General features: G+C 48.2%; 1 protein-coding gene across 1 annotated transcript in view; it reads right to left on the bottom strand.

The window, feature by feature from the left end:
* The window catches only part of LOC135264309 (cell adhesion molecule-related/down-regulated by oncogenes-like), a 47,956-nt gene extending 26,997 nt beyond the window's left edge, over window positions 1-20,959 (bottom strand). Inside the window, exon 1 of the mRNA XM_064353174.1 lies at window positions 20,456-20,959. The gene's annotated coding sequence lies outside the window, so the exon portion shown is untranslated. The remainder of the gene's footprint in view (window positions 1-20,455) is intronic.
* Between the last annotated feature and the right edge of the window lie 381 nt (window positions 20,960-21,340).

The raw sequence follows: 21,340 nt of genomic DNA, 5'->3' as shown, positions 1-21,340 counted from the left end.
CGTATGTGTGCGCGCATGTGTGTGTGTGTGTTTCAATGCACTGTGTCATACTCACATTCATAGCATTCTGAAAACATCTCATTAAAAACACTGACTACTTACTGAATGTTAAGCTCCCCTGCATGAGGATCGGCTGAGGTGGCGCTGACAGTCCTGTGAACTGGGCTACCCAGAATGCAAGTGGGTTTACGGCGCGCCCGAGACACGAGAGACCGCCGGAACGGGGTCGAGAGCGGCCCCCACGCTGAGGTGCGAATTCTGCGCCCCTCGCTGCAGCGCCTTCCGTTCCCGCACACCGAAACTCTCTCCCTCTCCTGCGTACTGACAGTGCTCGCTCGCCCCGGGATCGAGCCCGCCGCGCGGAGGAAACCGTAGCCTCGTCCGCGCAAGCCCCGACAAGCCCCGCTACTCCAGCTCGACCCCGCCACGGGAAACCTACCGCCCCTCCCTCCCTCCAAAAAAAAAAAAATTACAAAAACAGTATACAGTTACAGCGATAATAACGAAAAACGACGCGTTAACACTGCAGCTCGCCGTCGCTCGGAAACGCCACCCCGCCTCCCCCCTCCCACCCCCCCCCACAAAGCCGCCAATTTGTAACCCCAGCCCCGGCGAGCTCAGCGAGACGAGACGGCGGCCCTGAATGGGCTCCTCTTATCTCGCTGCGGGAATCTCGCCAAAAGAGGAAGCGGAGGGCATCGTCCCCGGGCCTTATCGCCGTCTCGTCCTTCCGCCCCCCGCCACCACGGGCCTGGCCCCCGGGAGACGAGATACGGCGGGAAGTATCTGCGCGTCCATCAGGAGCTCGCATCCTGCAGCGGGCGGGGCGGGGCGGGGCGGGGGCGGGGCCGGCCCCTTTGTGGGAGGGGCCCCCGGCCTCCTCGTTCCGCCATTCCGAACGTGTTTAAGGGCCATGAAGCCGCGACAAGCTCATTCACAACACTGCAGTACTGAAGTAACCCAGCCTTCATATAAAAGCACAGCAGGACAATAGAGATCAGACAGAAACAAGGCGTCAGAAAGGCTCATTAGAAGGGGGTCTAACTGTCAGTGTGAGAAAGAAAGTAAACATACTAAAACAATAATAATAATAATAATAATAATAATAATAATAATAATAATAATAATAAATTGATTTTATATAGCGCTTTTCACAGTCTCGAAGACACAACACAGAGAAATCAAGGAAACACTCAACAAAAGAGTTTAGTTGGAAATCGCAAGCATTCACAGATCAGCCGTGAGCTGTAAGAGCCAAGCAGTGTGTCCTGAGTTTGCACAGCTATACCACTTTCTGAAGTTCTATTCAAAGCACTTCTGTCCAGCAAACACCCAAAACCGCTTTCGAGCTATAAGTGAACGGGAAGGGGAACAGGAATGGGCGCTCCGACCCAACGGCGGCGTCGGGCTGAGGTGGCGGGTCGAGGGTGAAGTGAAGTGCGGTGAGGTGCGGTGAAGTGGTCGCTCTCCCCCCAATGGAGGCACTGGGGGCGGGCGCAAAAAAAAAACAAAAAAACATCAAAAGCTTCATGCAGGAATCTTGTGAATGAGCCACTGTGGGCTACCATCGCTTAGCCTGTTGCGACAGAGGCCCTAAATCAATTGGTAGAGCGAGTTATTCACCCATGTCTGTCGTGACAGGGCCCAAAGCTGATCGTTAGAGCAGTTTGTTCACCCATGACTATCATGACAGTGCCCAAAAGTTAATTGATAGAGCAGTGTATTCACACATGTTTGTCATGACAGGGCCCAAAGCTGATTGTTAGAGCAGTGTATTCACACATGTTTGTCATGACAGTGCCCAAAGTTAATTGATAAAGCAGTGTATTCACACATGTTTGTCATGACAGTGCCCAAAGTTAATTGATAAAGCAGTGTATTCACACATGTTTGTCATGACATGGCCCAAAGCTGATTGTTAGAGCAGTGTATTCACACATGTTTGTCATGACATGGCCCAAAGCTGATTGTTAGAGCAGTGTATTCACCCACGTCTGTCATGACAGGGCCCAAACGTAATCGTCAGGGCAGTTTTTCCACCACGTTCACTGGGGCTAAAATAGCGGAGACGTGGATTAGCGGTTAGCCGGGCCCCCGGGTCGTTCCCCCGGAATCCACCAGGAGAAGAGCGGCCCGCGCCCCGACCGTCTCACACCGTCCCCCACACTCCGGAGCACCGCTCCTGGGCTCGGTTCGCCAAGAGCTCCCGCGGATTTACGTCCTCTGCGAAAAACGTCCAGCAACAAGTCCACAGGGCTGAGCTCCAAAAGGTACAAAAATCAGACACACGATGGAAAAAAGCTTAGGAAAAAAAATAATAAATAAATAAGAAATTCTTATTAAATCTCGCTTGACACTTGTGGAATGGAGGTGGGGGAGTAACAGGGAGTTTCAGACTGATCCAAAACTGGTCATCGTCTCCGCTTGTCCCCCGGTATCCAGCCCCCTCCCTCCAATGACGCTCACGTGGCCGCCCAGGTTCGTGCAGACGGTAACGGGGAGGGGGGGGGGGGGGGGCGGCACCCCTATTCTCCTCCGCGGAAAAAAGCGCCCATCAAAACTGTAACACAAGACCTCGCCGGCAAGAGTTATAACAAGCGCAGCCGCCGTCATCAATCTTGCTGAAGCACGAGCGGGATCCTCAGTGGCGACACCAGAGAAAACAAACACACCGGGAGCTCCCGGATGGATGGGTGGGGGGGGGGGTGAGGCACCTGCATCTCTCAAAAGCCACTCTACTACCCTCCATTTGTGGGACGGGGACGGGGGGGCGGTTAGCCTAGCCCCCACTCAGAACCCTCTCGTATTCAAAGCGAGCGGGTCTTCGCACAGATAATGGGGCCCCCGGAACAATGGATCAAAGACCAAAAAAGGGGGCACGGACCAAAATAGCCCCCCAGCTGGTGCTGGTGCCTCAGGGCCGGCCTGACATGCACACCAGAGGAGGGGACCAAACGGCATTCCAGCGGGCCACGGACGCAGCCGCGCGGGGAAAACACGCTAACTCCACCGTTACCGGGGCGACCGCCTTTAATTTATGCAAAGAATACTGTACATTGTCGCAGGGGGGGCGAGGGGTGCATTCCGGAGAATTTATTCTACATGACTGACTGGGCGAACGCTGGATTGGGGTCAGAATGTTAGCCCCGCGGCACCAGAACCAGGGAAAGGTGAATGACTGAATGAACGATGAGCGTAATGATGAATGAACTTTAATAACCGTGAACCGCTTAAGAGCTTCTACTCAACACACACATCTGATTGGGATCTGCAATTAAGGGGATCGCGGTCAATGGACCGTGACACCGTGAATAAAACGGTTTACGCGGGGTTATGTCCTCGCTAGAACAGGGAAGGTAGAGCGAGCGAGGGTGCGTGTGTGTGTGTGTGTGTGTGTGTGTGTGAAACAGAGAGAGAAAGAGAGAGGCCGAGAACTAGAATGAGAGACGGAGCAAAAGAAAGAAAGAGATGCATTCTGGGGAGCAGTGAGTCCTTGAGAGACTCAGTTAAGAGTCACGCACTGCCGAACAACCAGCCGTTGAGCTCGGTCACAGAAAATCCCTCTCTGCAGGCATGACACCTTCAGGCTCTGAGAGAGAGAAAGAAAGAGAGGAAAAGACACAGAAAAAGAAGAGAAAGAAAGAGAGGGAAAGAGAGAGTGAGAGAAAGAGAGGGAAAGATAGAGAGAGAGAAAGACAGAGACAGAGACAGAGACAGAGACAGAGAGAGAGAGAGAGAGAGAGAGGGGAAGACAGAGAGAAAGACGGAAAGACACAGAGAAAGAGGGAAAGACACAGAGAAAGAAAGAGAGGGGAACACAGAGACAGAGAGAGAGAGGCGCTCCACACACACACACTGGGTTAATCTGATCTGCTCGGCGGGCCCGTCCCAGTTTGGCGTGTTGAGTAACCCCCCCAACCTGTCCGCACTCGTCCCAGATCCCGCTGACAGCGCCGCCGCGCCGGAGACATTCCTCAGGGTCCTCGGCGGGGAGCAGGAAGAGGAAGCCGCCGCGCGGTGAACGCTCGGCCGAGCGCCGTCGCCGGGGGGGAGAGGACGCGGCGACGCGGCGTGAAGCTCTGCCGTCGCCCGGGCGCGAAACGCGAGGCGCTTCCTGACCGCGGCTGCCCCATATCGGAAAGCCAAGATTGGGCTGAATTCCCAAAAGAGAAGGCTTTTGAAAGGCTGTTACACAGAGGAAATGGTCCCGATTGGCTGTAACATAGAGGAGATCCTTCTGATAGGCTTTTACACACAGAGGAAGTGGTCCTGATTGGCTGTAACATAGAGGAGATCCTTCTGATAGACTTTTACACATAGAGGGAATGCTTCTGATAGGCTGTAACATTAGAGGGGATCCTTCTGATAGGCTTTTACACATAGAGGGAATGCTTCTGATAGGCTGTAACATTAGAGGGGATCCTTCTGATAGGCTTTTACACATAGAGGGAATGCTCCCGATAGGCTGTAACATAGAGGGGATGCTTCTGATAGGCTGTTCCACAGAGAGAATGTTTCTGAGAGGCTATAACAGAGGGGATCTCAACGTGTTTGGCACCCAACGTGGGGCTGTGCACATATACAATTCCCACCCCGATTTGGAACGTCCAGTTAGCTTCAAAGGCAGCTGCGTTCGACATGCGCGAACGTCACTACAGATTCGGGAAAGTGCAGACGTGTGGTTCTGCCCCGATACCTGTGGTGGCACCAGCTTCTTCTTTTCCTGTCAGAGACTACAGCCCAGCTCCCATAGAGTGGAGTCAGAGGAAGACCTTTCATAAAAGGTGGCTTTGGCACGCAGTCCACATGTGCCCCGTTGACCAGCAGGGGTCACTAGAGAGCGATGAAACACAGACCTCTAATTGGCTGACCACTCCCATGCCCTGGCCAATGCAATAACCAATTGCACGTCACCTTTTTTGGAGCTACCAGCCACAGCAGGCTTTAAACCTGAGACCATGGGGCTCGCCCACGCACCACAGCAGGGTGCCTTAACCCAACGAGCCACTCATGCTCTTGATAGGCTGCTAATTGGCATCTACCGGTCTGACTTAACATGACTCCACCCCCACTGGCCAGAGAATGACGGGGAAAGGAAACAATGAGGAGACCTCCCCTACTGATTAAAAGAGAGGGATATGATTCAGCACCTACTGTATGAAGGTATGAAGGGAGGAACGGGAAAGGAAATGGAAAATAATGGGCTTTGTTTTTATCAAACCAAAAGGCTAGTGTGTGTGTGCGTGCGTGCGTGTGTGAGTGTGAGAGTATGTGTGTGCGGGTGTGGGTGAATGTGTGGTATCGGACAGTTTCTCCTGCGTGTGATGGGTAACTCGAGAGACACTCTTCTCCTGTGATTGAAGGTGAGAATGGTAGCACTCTCTGTGCAAGAAAGCCCATGGCGAATGGCAGCTGGCGTGCGAGGAAGGGGTGACGGGGCGTAGTGCGTGAAGGATTCGTGCCTGCGTGGGCAGGGAGGGGTGAGGGGCGGGGCCCCCGGCCCACAGGAAATGCCTCATGCGTGAGAAGCAGGGTGGCGGCAGGGTGAGTCTGTCGCGTGGCGAGCAGCGGCGCAGCCAGGAGCGAGGGAGGGGGAGCGGAGAAGGGGGGACAGGGAGACGGGGGAGGGCGAAGGGATCAGACAGTCACATCCCACAAAGAGCTGTTTACCAAGGACACACACCGCCCCCCTGGCCTCCCCGTCCTCCTCCATCTCCACCTCCTCCACCGCCCACCCCCCCACGCCCACCCACCCCCCTCCCCCCCACCCGCAGAGTGCCCAGCCTGAGACCTGGGAGACAGCTCTAACTCCAGCCCCAGGCGAATTGGCCAAGGTCACAAACACTGTGAATTAATCTCTGGGAAGGGAGGGGCGAGGGGGGGGGGGGGTTGAATGGCGGTACAGTAAATAAGAACCATCTTAATTGGACATTTTTTTGTTGCTTTTCTGGAATGTGGGAGGAGGTAGAGGAGTGGGGAGGTGGTGGGGCGGTGCGCATAGAGAACGAGGGAGGGGTGGGGGGGCGCGATGGTTTTTTCCCAAGGTTTTCAACAGGAGGATTAAGGAGGAACTCAATGGGGTCTCGGGGACAGAAGAAGAAGAAAAAAAAAGAGAGAGAAAAACAAAAAACTGAAAACAGCACCTGAATCGGGTTCCCTTGTCCCCCGGCCCAGAAGGCCACCTCTCACGTTGGCTCAGAATCGGCCGCGCCAGACCGCTAGCGCCGCGGCGCGCTACACCGCGCCATTCGGGCTCCCGACACGCCGCTGCACCCCGGCCCCTATACCCGTATCGCGTGAGGGAAACAGGCCGCTCCGCTGGAGAGAGAGGAGGACACTGATATACGGCCTGTGCTTAACGCATGTGATTCACTGCCAGAGCTGGAGTGGGAGGAATCTGCAGGGCTGCAGCCAGATGCCTTGAACAGGCAGACAGACAGAGAGAGACAGACACACAGACAGACATACAGGGAGAGACAGGCAGACACACAGAGAGACAGACAGACAGAGAGAGACAGAGAGACATACAGAGAGAGACAGACACGCAGACAGACATACAGGGAGAGACAGGCAGACACACAGAGACGAACAGACAGACAGACAGAGAGAGACAGATAGAGAGAGACAGAGAGACAGACAGACATACAGAGAGCGACAGACAGACAGAAAGACAGACACACAGACAGAGAGACAGATAGACACACAGACAGAGCGACAGACAGACAGACAGAGACAAAGAGAACGAGAGACAGACACACAGAAAGGAGGAGGCTCAGTGCTAGAATTACAGACTCCAGGATACAGCATCACAGGCGGTGGAGAAAGCGGAGAGAAACAGACAGACGGCTCTCGTTTCAGGCCCTATACAGTGGGAACCAGAGGTGCCAGACAGTTCCCCGCAGATCACAAGCGAAACATCTGCAGAAGTTTGTTTTTAGCACAAGTCTGTTCGCTAATTGGAAATGTTTCACTGTGTAACTAAAAAAAACAACAACTCCATAATCAAAACAACGAACAAAAATAGCAAACGATAATAGCGTGGAAAAGAGGAAGCGAAAAGTGAAAAGACTGAATCAATGAGGCGCCTTTGCAAAAATTGTTTGATTTTTTTCCAACTTATAGGCCTACTTTCTGCTTATGTGTACTGTTCTAAATCCAAATGCACTGCTTCAAGCCAATGCAGCCTTTTCCGAAATGGGAAAAAGTTGCATTGGCTTGAGCAAAACATACAGAATATTCAGGACCTGTTATCATAAGATTTTAGGACAAGGGTGTCAAACTCCAGTCCTGGGAGGCTGCAGTGTCTGCTGGTTTTTGGCGCGTTTCAGCACGAGTGATTAATACAAGTCATTGATTGGCTAAAGGGTCCACACACCTTGTTCTCAAGGCCTTAATTGGCTGCTGACTGAAAGGAAACCACAAAAATCTGCAGATGCCGCAGCCCTCCAGGACTGGAGTTAAACCTGCAGACACTGCGGACCTCCAGGACTGGAGTTAAACCTGCAGACACTGCGGACCTCCAGGACTGGAGTTAAACCTGCAGACACTACAGCCCTCCAGGACTGGAGTTAAACCTGCAGACACTACAGCCCTCCAGGACTGGAGTTAAACCTGCAGACACTGCGGCCCTCCAGAACTGGAGTTAAATCTGCAGACACTGCGGACCTCCAGGACTGGAGTTAAACCTGCAGACACTACAGCCCTACAGGACTGGAGTTAAACCTGCAGACACTGCAGCCGTCCATAACTGGAGTTTGCTTTAGGAGGTAGGAGGCCTGATCTAAAGGCCTGATATAGGATGAGTCTGGAGTTTTTATCCCAGAGGAGATGGTGGGGTTATGGACAGGGGAAACCTGGCCCTGGACCAGCGTTATTCTGAGAGGCCTTGTGAATGCGGGTCCAGGTCTCGGCGAACTCTGAACAGTCCAGCAAGGTTACTCCCCCAACCGGAGGGGAGGGTATCTCAGCCGCACCCAGGGCTGTCAGCACTGGCTCCGCTCCAACCGAACCCCTCCACCCTGTCCTCACTCCCCACCTCCCCACCTCCCCACCTCCCCACCCCTTGCCTCCCCCTCCCCAGCCCAAACGGCTGCCAGAGCCTCCTGGATTCCATCACTCCCCTAAATCTCCACGGAAACCTCGCTGGACGTACAGACGGTCCCGTCTGCTCTTGCTCCGGTCCCGGAGAGCCGCCTGGCCTCGCTCCAAAAAGACTTTTTAACGAACTCAACTTAAATTAATAATTCCATTTTTTTTTTGAAAAAGCACACAAGCCTATATATATATTTTAAAAAAAAGATACGAGAAACGTCTCCAAATAAATATTTGCGGGAAACCGACACGGCTGAACTCTCCCACATACATCAGGGCACAAGTAAAGGGTCTGTGCTGTTTAAAAAATAAATAAAATAAAAGTAAAAAAAAAAAAAACAGCCAAACCTGGCCGGCAGTCAGCAGGCATGCCTGCGGTCGTTCTGGGTCCCGGCAGAGGTGAGCGCTCGCTCCACCAATCGGCAAGTTTTACCGAAGCCTTTGCAGCTACGCACAGCGACCGCTAACAGCGTTGATACAGACGGAGGAGCACCTTAACCAACCTCACAACCGGAGTCATCGCAGGCGCTCAGAAACCCGCTGCTCTACTGGGATGCGTATCACGGTAACTCTTGAGTAACGGTAACTCTCCAGGGAGCGTCTGAAAATAACGCCCGTCGGGCTGAAGAGGCAGCACTGAGGAAAGAGTCACTTCCCTACCACTCCCCCCACCCCCAAACAGCGCAACTTAAACCACAATAAGAATAAAAGAACGGCAATGCACTACACAAATTGCTAATTAATCAAGAACAATACATTCTGATGCGACAACAAAGCCCAGCACTTTCTACAAATAACACAAGTCCCTAAGTAGAGAGTACACTACAGTATAAATGATGAGCTACCATTAGCTAGTTGATGGATACTAGAACAAAACCCTCACTCAGGTATCAGTTCAAGATAAACTGCCAGATTAGGATACACCAAAGGTAGTTACATCACACCGACATATTTCACTCAGCCCTTAATGCAACGTGACAGCCACCACTCCGTCATTTCAAGAGCGTTCTAAACAAGGCATCCCAAAACAATCACAGAAAAACACTTCAGCTGAAAGGGTCGGGCTCATTTTTTAAAAAAAGCTGTCCAAATGTTTGCTTGGCTTGTTTCGGCAACACTTGGATCTCCGTGGCAATTCGAGCGCTGCGGCTTCGAGAGGTTTACCAAACAAATCGAGACGCGCGTCGAGGGCAGACAGCTCTGAGTGCGAGGCACTCCGGGAATCTCGAACCGGGGCCGTCCGGGGGCTCTCGAATTAAAACGGTTACGTAAACAACCCCCCGGTGTTTTGTGTAGCGCCGCGGACGACAACGTCGGAGATCCGAGCGGAGGATCCGGCAGGGAACGTACCGCGGTCAGCGGCGCCCGCGGCTAACGCTTTTTCCATGCCAGTGGCATTAAACAGCGAGAGCACTTGAGCCAAAATGGCCTCCTCGGCTCAACCACATCACCGACGATGGGCCAGCTTGCCAGCGTATCTGCTATCTTACCAAAGACCATACGCCTCTGCATTTGCGTATGGACAGTCTGTGAATGCTCTTCCACGCAGGTTATAAGCAGATAGGGACATGCATTATAACCAGCACTGGCTATTCAGCCTATCTGGCCTTGTCACACTGCATACAGTTCAGAGAGCATCCAGCGTTGTTTAAATCCCGGCCTTGAACGCACCCAAGGGTCTACGTTTCCACTACCATCTCCTAGCAAACGGAGAAGATACAGCTGATCGCACACAAGCGATCAACTGCCGTCAGATGGTTCAGCATTGCTGATTTACACTGCAAGCATCCGACAGCTTCTGCCTGTGCTGATCCCAGATCAGTTTGGGACTCACGGCGAGCCCGAGGCCCGTCTGCTCTTGTTCCGCCTTGATAAACTGCACCGTAGCTGCCGGACAGAAAATCTGTACCGAGAAATTCATTACAAGACGTAACTCACAGACAGCACAAGCCGGCAAACGGAAAAACCAGCTTTCACGTCCCCCAGAGTAACAGACTGCACTAAATCCAGTTCCCTTACATAAAGTTTTAAAAAAAGCCAGAAGCTAGCAGGCACAGTTCACCTTGGCCGTGACTGTTATTCTATTCCGTTCCTTTCGCATTATGGTGAACTCTAGTGGTGATCGCTGTAACTGCACGAGCCGGGTTGGTGAGTCAGTGAAGGGATGCCAGAGTCGATTTGTAGGTTTTCCTCCTCCAGACACAGCCTACTACGAAAAGCAATTACTTATACATGGAAAGAAAGAGAGAACACTAAATCTTTCTTCTGCTGAAATGCTCCAGAACACACTTTCACAACAGAATATCTCTCTCTCTCTCTCTTTTTCTCTCTCTCCCTCTCTCGTGGGAGCGGCAGAGTTCAGAGTTGACAAGTTTAGCCCCGAATTTTCCCTCAAGATGGAGCTTTGCTCTCTGATTAATAGTTTTCCTAAATGAAGACAGACACTGGGGAGAAGAAGAAGAAGAAAGAAAAAAAACCGTCTCCTCAGCGTTCGCTCTGAAAAACAGGAAAAATGGCCGTCGGGGCGGAAAATAAAACAATAAATAAGAGCCCTCTCGCAACTTCCCGGAGTACTGTGCTCCTCCGTGATTATTCTCTTCTTTTTTTTTACTTTCTCAACTCTAATCAAGTATAAGTGCCCTAATAGTCAGGATCCCCCAAGCCAAAACATCATGAATGCAATTTCAGTTTCCTGCCCTTTTTTTTTTCTTTTCTTCTGGAACTCACCATATTTGTGAACTCTTGTTATATTTTCTGTTACTATCCCCCCCACCCCCCACCCCCCCAGTGAAAATGCAATTTCCACATTTCAGCTGAACGAACACAGGAAGCGAACACAGTGTTTGTTGATGCAGTAGCACACAGTCGTGTCTTTTAATTAAAGATAAAATAACATATCTTAAAGAAACGCGCAAGTCCGTTTCACATTTAAAGGCCAAGAGCGGCCTGCGATGTTGGACGCCATTTTGGAACCCGTATTTGGGACTAATCCACAGTGTCATACTATCTCCCCTGTCCCACAGCCCAAACATCTGTTTCCAGTGCTTCCAAACTGTTTGTTTGTTTTAACAATTTCACCCTAGTGTTTTACATTTTACATAATCCGCCCCCCCCCCCCCCCCCGTTCCAAGACGTTATCCAACCTCGGGCCTGAAAGGTTAGGACGTGATTTGAAGTCCAGAAAGCGCAGGCCTGTTGAAACGTACTGTACACAAGCCGCGCGAGGGCGGGCGAGAGAGCGGAACGCGAGCGTCGTCGGTTCCCGACGTCCGCGGTCTCTCGCACGCGTACGCAAACCCGCCGGTACGATTTACACGCACATCTCTCTCGCGACGCGTTTCGAAAAACAGCCCCCCGCGATAAATCAGTAAACAGTCCTCGTTTAAAAGCGGGAGGGCGCGGACGGGCGGGCGGGCGGCGGCTGGCTTCTGTTCTTACCCGGAGGAGAGCGCTAAGGAACCGCGACGTGTCGCCGCGGCCCCGCGCCTCGACCTGAGCGGAGAGACGGACTTAGCCGGGAGAGCCAAAGCAGACGCCTGGCTAAGGAGCGCGGGGCCAGCATCACAAGCCGTTGCCTAGATACGGCACTCTCGCCTGCATCTGCAGTTCACACTGGACGAGGTTCTCGAACGGCTCCAATTAAAAATGTTGGCACCAGAACGCTACCTGCTGACTTTTCTTCTCTTCTTCATAATCGCAAATATGAGCAAATATGCAGGTTTTTTCTCTCTTGAGAGAAAAGCGAGCTGTTGAATTGAATGACTAAATCGTCAGTTCACTTTGAACCAGCTGTTTCCCTAACTGAATTTGGAACTAAGCAGTCAGCTGTAGCAGATATGGTTTTCCATTGTCATATTCATAATCACAATAGCCAGTTTTATTTGGTAGCAGTGCTCACTTGAATCTTTCTGCAAGAAAGGCAGTCAAATGGTCTTTCTGAAAGCATTGCTCAATAATAATTCAATAATAAAAATAATTCTGCCAGAAGGAAAACATTGTTTTCCACCCTAGAAGACTGAAAATGGTGCAATGGAGGAACAGAGATTACCCTGCCTGTTACCAAGCCTGGAGCTTGCGCTAGAGGGTTAAATCCTGCGTCTTTCAACCCAGAGTATTTTAAATGTCAAACTCAAAAAAAAATGATAATAATAATAATTCTCAGTCATCAAAAGCAGAAACTGACAAGAGTGAACACATGATTGTTACCAATTTGATAGTTACAATACAACTGTTTTGCAATTTTCAGTAAAAAACTCAGACAAAATCATCAAAACACAATGAATAAGGACCGTACGAGGGAAAAGAATACAATTACCCGTGGAAAAAAAACTTTCCCTAAAAGGAAAAAAAGCGATGTGTCCCAATCATCCTCTTATATCTGCTGATAGCAGAAAATTGAACGCCTATAACAAGCAAGGACAAGGACAAGGACATGCACTTCTCTTTAGAGAGCGTGCCAAGACATCTGCAATGTGCCCCCGCAAAAATGGGGGGGTGAAAATGCTTAAATGCCCCATCATGCCCCGCTTCTTTAACTGATCGCCACGGGAATTTCTCGCAACACTTTCAAATTAAACATCACGATATAAAAAAATGGATTCCATGAAAGTTGTGAGCCATTGTGAGTCGCCTCTGATAGATATTCCCTGTGCAGACTGATAGTGAGCCGGAGGGGTCTCATCACTTTCCCTTTAGCAAACAACTTGGGAAGAGATGGATGCTTCTCAGGAACAAATAAAGTACGCAGAGAACAGTAAGGGCCACACAGAAGCAACCGAGATCAAACGCTTCACACAAAGAGCAAACATTGCAATCCGTGCTCCTCGGTTTTCCTGTTGACCACCCCCATCGCATAGATGCGTACCTAATTCCCCAGCCCCCACGTTGACCCAACAAGGTCCACAATCCGCGATAAAGGGAGAAGCTTTCATCTGTCAGAGCCAGCTGACCGTAAGCACAGCAGGTCTTTTTTAAAAAGCTATCCAATGCGGTTTGATTCTCGGTCTCTCCGCTAGGGGAGAAGGTTAGGCCACACCCAATCAGAGCCTCTCTCTCTATCCAGCAGGGAACGCGTACGAACGCCCATGAGCCATTCTCCCGACTTCAACCCGCCCCATTCGCCCACCTCCTACAGCTTCTGTACATTATCACTCAGACACGCGCCTGCCCAGCCACCCAGTACCGCTAAGAGCTTCTCCAACCGACGGTGCCCGGGAATTTATCAACCTTCCCTAACACGGGAAATTAAGATGCCCAAAAAAGGCAGAGATGGATCCAGGGCCCCTTATTAGTAAAGCACCTCAAAGTAGGAGAGCTGGTCTGGGATCGGGTTTGCCATGTAGACGCCCTAAAACCAGCTAACAGAGAATGTCCTCGCAATGTTACCGAAATGTTCTGTCAGTGTTATAACGTTGCAGCAACGTTGTGAGAACATTTTGCGTTAGCCGTGTAAAAAGGCAAAACAGACCTTAAATCAACACTCTGCGATACTCTATGAACATTAATGGTGCCTTGGCTTCCCTTCTGAGAACATTTTACCAGACTAAGCTGATAACAGAACACACTATGAGCGACTAAATGTACAATTAATATTTTTTAAATTACCTACAATTTAACAGTGATTCATATTCATTACCTCAGCTTTCCATGCTAGACTACCCCAATATGAAATACTCACACTTTTAATGGTAACAGTGGTGGCAGAGGTGTTGGCGATCGGGGGGGGGGGATGGGTGAGAAGATTTCAGTATCGCTACATTAGGGGGTTATAATCACCCCCCCCCCCTCCCGTACTGACTCGAATAACAAATTATGCGGGCAAGGCAAACAAGGCATGGCTCGGGATCGGAAAACTCTTCTGGTCACGGTATCTACCACCGGGGGGGGCGGAGCACTGCAGCGCAGAGGGGCCACATCTGGGCAGAAGATTAGCGCACTTACGGCACAGACGCGGTAATCTTCCTGACAGAGTCGATAAAACGAACGGCCGGTTTCCACTACTGCAGCAACAGCCATTATTCGCTCTTTTGAAGACCGAGATAAGCACTCGCAGCCCCGCCACAACACAAACTGAACCTAATTGCGCAGGGAGAAGATGACTCCACGCGCACACACACACACACACACACTCACACACACACACACTCACACTCACACACGCACACACTCGCACACACACACACACTCACACACACTCACACGCACACACACTCACACGCAAACACACACACTCGCACGCGAACACACACACACACACACACACACACACTCACACACACACACACTCACACGCACACACACTCACACGCAAACACACACACACTCGCACGCGAACACACACACACACACACACACACACACTCACACGCGAACACACACATACACTCACACACTCGCACGCGAACACACACACACTCACACACACACTCACACGCGAACACACACTCACACTCACACACTCGCACGCGAACACACACACACACAACCATGCACATGCAAACATGCACACACGTACACACGTAAGCATGCACACACACACACACACACACACACACACACACTCGCACGCGAACACACACACACACACACAACCATGCACATGCAAACATGCACGCACGTACACACATGTAAGCATGCACACACACACACAAACACACATGGGCACACACACAAACACGCACACACACAAACACGCACTCACACATACAAATGCATATATACTCAAAACACACAGGGAAATTTCAGTTTGGGTAGCTGTTCTAATTCAGGACAAACAGCCCTTACTTTTATTTTAGTCTAAAACGTTCAGAAACTCAGCCGCGGCCAACAGCCAATCCTTTAATGGCAATGACACTGACAGCAGTAGCCTGAACCCAGGAAAACAGCCGGGACACCCCAAAATAAAACAGTCGCATCCTCTTTTTTCATCCCGCCTGAGGTCGCCGGGGAGAGGCTCGCCGCTCCTCGGAATCTCGTTGCTCCGGGACGCCGGACCGCAGCGTTCCGCGTTCGGGTGCCGCCAACGCGTAATGACTGCCTGCAGTCGGCTCCGCCTCTAAATCAGGGCCGCGAACACAAGCAGCCCGCGGACGACACTAAATAAAAACCGGCCGGATTCCTCTCGCGCCCAGCGTCCGCCGCTCCGCGAAACGACGTCGGCTCTTCGAGGCCCTGTCCTCTGGTTTTTTTTTTTTTTAAAATAGCTTTTTTTCAAAAATGCACCCAAAAAAACATCCAGTCAGTGACATGTTTTTCAGTAAACAACCCAGAGCTCACAGGGAGAAAGAGGGGGGGAAAAAAACCTCTGTAAGTTCATAGATGGCGACTAAATATAATCCCTAATGCCCGCGCTGCATCGGAAGGAGGAAAAAAGCTATTACGTGTGTATATATCAATGCACGTACTCACATTTAAATTGCTCCGCTTAGCATACCTCTCCCAAAACGCACATGTGTTTATCATTAGCCCGAGTAGCCTAATCGGCCAAACATTATTCCAGCGCACTTAATGGCGGGGCAGAGTTTTGCTCGGGCCCCTGTGATAAATACCAGCGCATTAATGATTCCTAAACGCCGCGACAGAGTCCTAAAAGGTCTGGAGCCGAACGCTCTCGAAAAACGTGCCCTTTCGGGGTGGGGGGGGGGGGTGGGGGGGTGGCTTCCTGACAAAGTGACTCCCACAATACCCTAGCGTACCAAAAGCCCTTTAATCGACATTCACGTGTGCGTGTGTGTGTGTGTGTGTGTGTGTGAGTGTGTGTTTGACACAACAACACAAAAAGATAAGTGCTTGCAGAACTCCTTTTATCTCTTAATCCAGCAGGTGTACGTCTGTGCTCTTAATTGTGGAGCCATGCTTTAGAATGACTCTCTCCTGACATCATGCGCCCATGTGTTTGGAGTAAAATGAACTCTGTTAGAGTGATTTAAACTGCAGCAGAGTACATTCTGTTCCTACCGGACTCAAATTTACACCGCCAGGGTTGATTTAACACTGCTGGAGTCGCTTCAACACAAGGCAGTGCACTAACAGCTGTATCGTGTCCTTCATAGGAACATGTGGAAGGCCTAGTGCTTTTTTTTGTACTTTCTCTCTCCTCTGGAACTTGCCCGGTTGGGACGGGCCAACGGTCGGACGGTTTGGGGTGGGGGGGGGTGTGTTTCTATCCCCCTACTGATTTACACAGGGCTGGAGCAGGTACCGGAGCAGAGGAACGCTCTGTTTAACCTTCTCCACTCTGGCTTGACGTCACGCATTTGCGAAACATCTCCGAGACTTTTTCCACCGCTCCTCGAAGCCTTCCTCCCGCATTTCGAACCCAGCCCGGGTGTAAAAAAAAAAAAGGCTCTGGGCAGACACCATCACGAAAATCCCTGAGACGACAAGACGAGGCAACTAAACAAGAGACGTCTGAAAAGCATGTGGTGGTGTAATGCGACAGTTAGCAATGCCGTGTCTTTCTTTCACTGTTCTGAGAGTCTGTACTGTACAGCTTGAGCTCAGCACTCAATACCAGAGCACCAAGAAGACACACCATAAAGGCAGATTCACAAAAGGGAAATCAGTTTGAGAACTTAAAACAATTTGGTCTATTCAAGCATAGTCCTCCTCTGCCCAACTTCAAAGAGAGTTAATAACTGGATTGAAAGCACTTTTAACTACAATAACTATAACATTATGATATAAATGAAAGAACTGTAATGCCTGCAAACATAAATGCTGCTAAATCACATGGGAATTTATTTTGACAATCAGAGATTTCTACTTACTATGAAGGGGGTTATAAGAAAGTTTTAAAAAGGGACCAAATAAATTAAGAACAGGTGGCCTACACTTCAAGCTCTGACCATTTAACATTTACATTTGAGGCATTTAGCTCTAATCCAGAGAGATTTACATTTTTTTTATTTAAGTATTGTTTTTTTTTTTGTTTGTTTTTTTTTACATACAATCCATTTACACAGCTGGCCATTTAACTGAAGCAACTCCAGCTCACTCCTTGCTCGAGAGTGCAGTGGCCATGCTCCACTGTGGAACAGATCCTACAACCCTGGAGTGGTTAGCCTAGTTCGCTAACTATTATTCTACACTGCCGTCCACAAATGCACAATATCTGCAATGTCGGAATGAATGTACAGGGACAGAAAGTGTAGGTATGACACTGATGTGTTCTCTGTACTGAAAATGTCTTCAGAATCAAATGCTTCATTTGGCAGTCTTTTAAGAAGATTGGGTGGAATTTAGGTATGACCAATGAGCTTACATACGAGAATTAACCAAATATAACAAGGAAATCAACAGGAAAACATATTAAGGCCACTCTCAAAAAGTGATCTTTGGCCAGTTCTAATTAACAGCATGATTTTTTTTTTCTTTCTTTGAGGGGTGTGGAGTGGGGAGAGGGAGCTGCTTCTTCCGCATGCTTTAAAAACAAGCGGATATAAATAATTGTCAGCCTTTCTTATTGGTTTGTCACTGTTACTAGTTTTAATAGTGGCCACAGTCTTCTCAGGCTAAGTGACCATCAGGTAAATACTAATTAAGAAGCAGCATGACTGAATTTGCCTGATGATAATCTCAATCACAAATTATAAACAGCAGAGTTATTTTCAACCCAGAAACAAATGTATATATGCATGGCGCACAAATGCCAGATCAGTATAACAGTGAAAATATAATGTATGCTTTAGACAATGCAGTTTGATAAAAGAAAGAGAGTATAGCTTGAACTTAAGTAACTAATAAAACCTTAGTTCATTAAAAATAATTAATTACACAGCAGTCAATTCAAAATTACCTCTAGATTCTGATACAGTAATTTTGCATTGAAAAGACTGTCTGAAAATATCTGGGTAGTTTGCCAAACTGCACAATACACAGTGTGACTCAAAGAATTCGACAGTTAAGAATTGGGCTCCATATTTTGGTCCAAAATAGGAGAAACTACAGTTGAATCCAATTTACTGCCATATTAACACCACATAACCAACCATGTACCACTTAAGAAATAATTATACAATGAATGATTTAACTTTATTGGTCAAAGTTATTGAAGCAGTGGCCAGTTCGAAAGAAAACGAAAATACACAGGCACATGTTGCGGCACGCCACAATGTTTGATGTGCGGTGGTTTTGTCGATTCCTGTCCAAAACGAAAGAATTTAAAAATTACTGGACAGTCTCTTCCACTGTTTTCCCCCAACAAACCAGTACCAAAGGAAAGTGTCTCATCCCTATATGGACAGTATCTACGACCCCTCGAAAATAACTTAAAAAGGTCCTTAAGAAGACGTCGCAAAGTAGCGTATAGGTACTGTGCGCACATGGCTGAAAGGTATTCAATTCGGTCTCGTGTTCTTTTTTGTATCTTTACCTTTATTAGTCTATTAATTCTACGGTAAGTCTGTCCTTTTACAACCTTTTCAATCGGTTCATAGGTTACACGTTTGAAACAGATCCTCTGAAAACACGAGGAAACAGACTTCAAAGGCAGACCGATCACACACATACTCGTTTTCATTTTACATATGCACGTGATTTTATTTTATTTTATTGGGAGAAAGATGAGCATCGCTTTTCATCCCCTAGCTCTGAGGACAAAACGGGATCAGAGGCGATAACCGAGGACGGTGAACTGCACGGTTCGTCTGCAGTGTTGGCGCAACACATCATTGACTCTGACAAAAGCTGCTCACGCGCCATGGTCGTCTTTTCAGCTTCTTTTCAAGGCAAACAATAACTGCAAGATGATTGCAAGTAGTTCAACTACTAGAAGACTTAATAAATTCATTCTTCTGTGCTTTCTATACACACTTTTCAAGGGAAATCATATGAAAAAGAATAATAATACTTTTCTTTATCATCCAATAAAGGGAAATCGAATTTCTTACAGGTCCACACAAAAAAAAAAAACAATAAGAACTGTATCGTAATGAATCTAAAAATAAATTGTCACAAATATGAATTGCACAATTTGACTCTTATGCCAAGGCTGTACAAAATAATGTTGGAGTTGTAATTCGAAATCGAAGAATAATTGTGGATCTTAACGGTCCAGGGAAGTGGTGTACACACCACTGATCTCTTATCTGTTGACATATCAGATTGACGAGATAAGACATTCCTTTGTTTATCTCTAACTCAACATTTAGATACATGAATCCACTTATTGTAACACTGCGGTGACAATAAATAACGGCTATTTACAAATAATGGATAACCAGTCAGCTAAAGAAAAGTAGGCCTGCTTCGTTGTATACATCCACTAAGATCAATAAAACAAGTGAAGCCAAGTTACCGTTAGTTACACTTTGTGGATAACTTTTCCAACGGGTTTTTACCATTGCTGTTCAGTCTGTAAACAAGTCCACTTTAGTCTTAATGATAAAATAAAAATGTAAAACATATTATTCATGTACCGCTTATCACACTTGAATTTCACACCGGACAAAATTGCAATCTCTACAACAGTAAAAATAAAATACTGAAAACACATTGCAGAAGACAAGCCACGACCCCTCCTAGGCAACAGATATAAAAATGGAATAAATATTGGTTGGCGATTCATCAGAGTGGAATTATTATTAGTATTATTATTATTAGCCTATTAAGTAGCAGTGGTAGTAGTAGTATTCGCAGTAGTAGTAGTAGTACGGTTGTTTTTAGCAGTACAAAACTAGTTCATCATAATTGTTAATAATAAAAGCTCATGAATTTCCCATTTCAATTTCATTCTAATTTGCACTTCAGTAGCCTACGGCAAGGCTGTAATGAAAAAAATAACGTGTCTACCAATCAAAAAGACCAAAGTTCCCGTTATTCCAACTGCTCGTAAAACGTCTTGGGCTGACAAACACAGTAAAATGACTGTCAAATTCAATTAAAAGGGAACTCAGGCGCGTGCAGCCAGCGCTTTGTTTTGAAACGGAATGAAAGAGACTGCTCCAAATTTAATGGTTATATAGACAGCGTAGGACCCGAATGATGTTCTTCATCTGCGCACAGTCAACTTTATAAAGACAAATCTCTAAATCTTTGTCAGATAGCGCAAATTATTTTGGCAATACTTAATACTAAGTTGTACATAAAAGCGACATATTTGCAAGTTATGCCCTTGTGCGCCCCCCTCCAAGAAAAAAACGCAGAATTTGAACCTCGTGTTAAGGTGTTTAGTTTCTACCAGGTTGGCTGTAACGGAAAATAAGTGCTAAAGTAAAAATACGTAGCAATGTGCACACGCATAGCTGTTTCAAATTAGCCTCCCAGTTTCCAAAACAACAAGCTAGCCCATTTCGCTAAGGTCGACCATACTAGCTCTCTGTCGACACTCCGGATCACGGTTCCCTTTCACTTTTTCAGTTCTTACCTCTCTCACAGGACGACTGGAGCTGTGGACAGCCGGGCGAACTGGAGAAAAAACGCATTCTTGCGGTGGAAAATCCGAACGGGTCCCTCCATTACATACGGGAGTAAAGTGCAAGAAAAAGAAAATGATATAACTCGTTTTCGGCTCGCTCAGCGGTTCGCAACTATGCAGCGAGTGAGAAGGCAGCGGCAAAATAATTTCTAGCTTTCAGTGCACGTAGTTAAGTCATACCGACCCACTGCCTAAGAAGTCTCTCTCTCTCCTACTTCTCTCACACACATACACTTGAAGTATCAAATTGCTCAGCAAATCAAGGCAGCGGCGCGCAGCCTAGTCGTCAAACTAGGAATGTTCATGCCCTATAGTTCAATACGTAAAGAGCGTAAAGGGGAGAGAGGGAGAGAAGGGGGAAAGGAGGAGGAGGGGTAGCCCTAACGCCGGTGTGTTAACAAGCCGTACCAACAAAGACCGAAAAACGCAAAGCTCGCACGTCACCCCTCCCATCTCATTGCAAAAGAAAAGATCTTAGTAAACGTGTTCAACATTGTAAACGCGATGACTTTAACCCCCCCCATTCCCCAAGCAGTCCCCATTCTCCTCCTATGTAATCTCTCTCCCATACGAACTGTGTATGCGACGTCGGATAGACGATAATGACTTTAGCACGTAAAGTTTTGTGATACTTTGCAGCGCTGTGTAATTAGCCTGATTATTAATCACTCACTCAAAACTTTTTTCTTTTTCTTTTTTATGGATGTTTTTGTTTGTTTGTTTGTTTCACTTCATTGAAAAATGAATTTAGTTCATTTCAAAAACTACTGTCCGGGGTCTTATAGATTGTCTTTCTGTTTCATCACCCTGAACTTGTAACTTCACCATAATCGA

Source organism: Anguilla rostrata, chromosome 9 (assembly GCF_018555375.3).
Source record: "Anguilla rostrata isolate EN2019 chromosome 9, ASM1855537v3, whole genome shotgun sequence".
NCBI classification, from domain to species: Eukaryota; Metazoa; Chordata; class Actinopteri; order Anguilliformes; family Anguillidae; genus Anguilla; species Anguilla rostrata.
The sequence above is the reverse complement of the archived record's forward strand: the minus strand, read 5'-3'. Positions and strand labels throughout refer to the sequence as shown.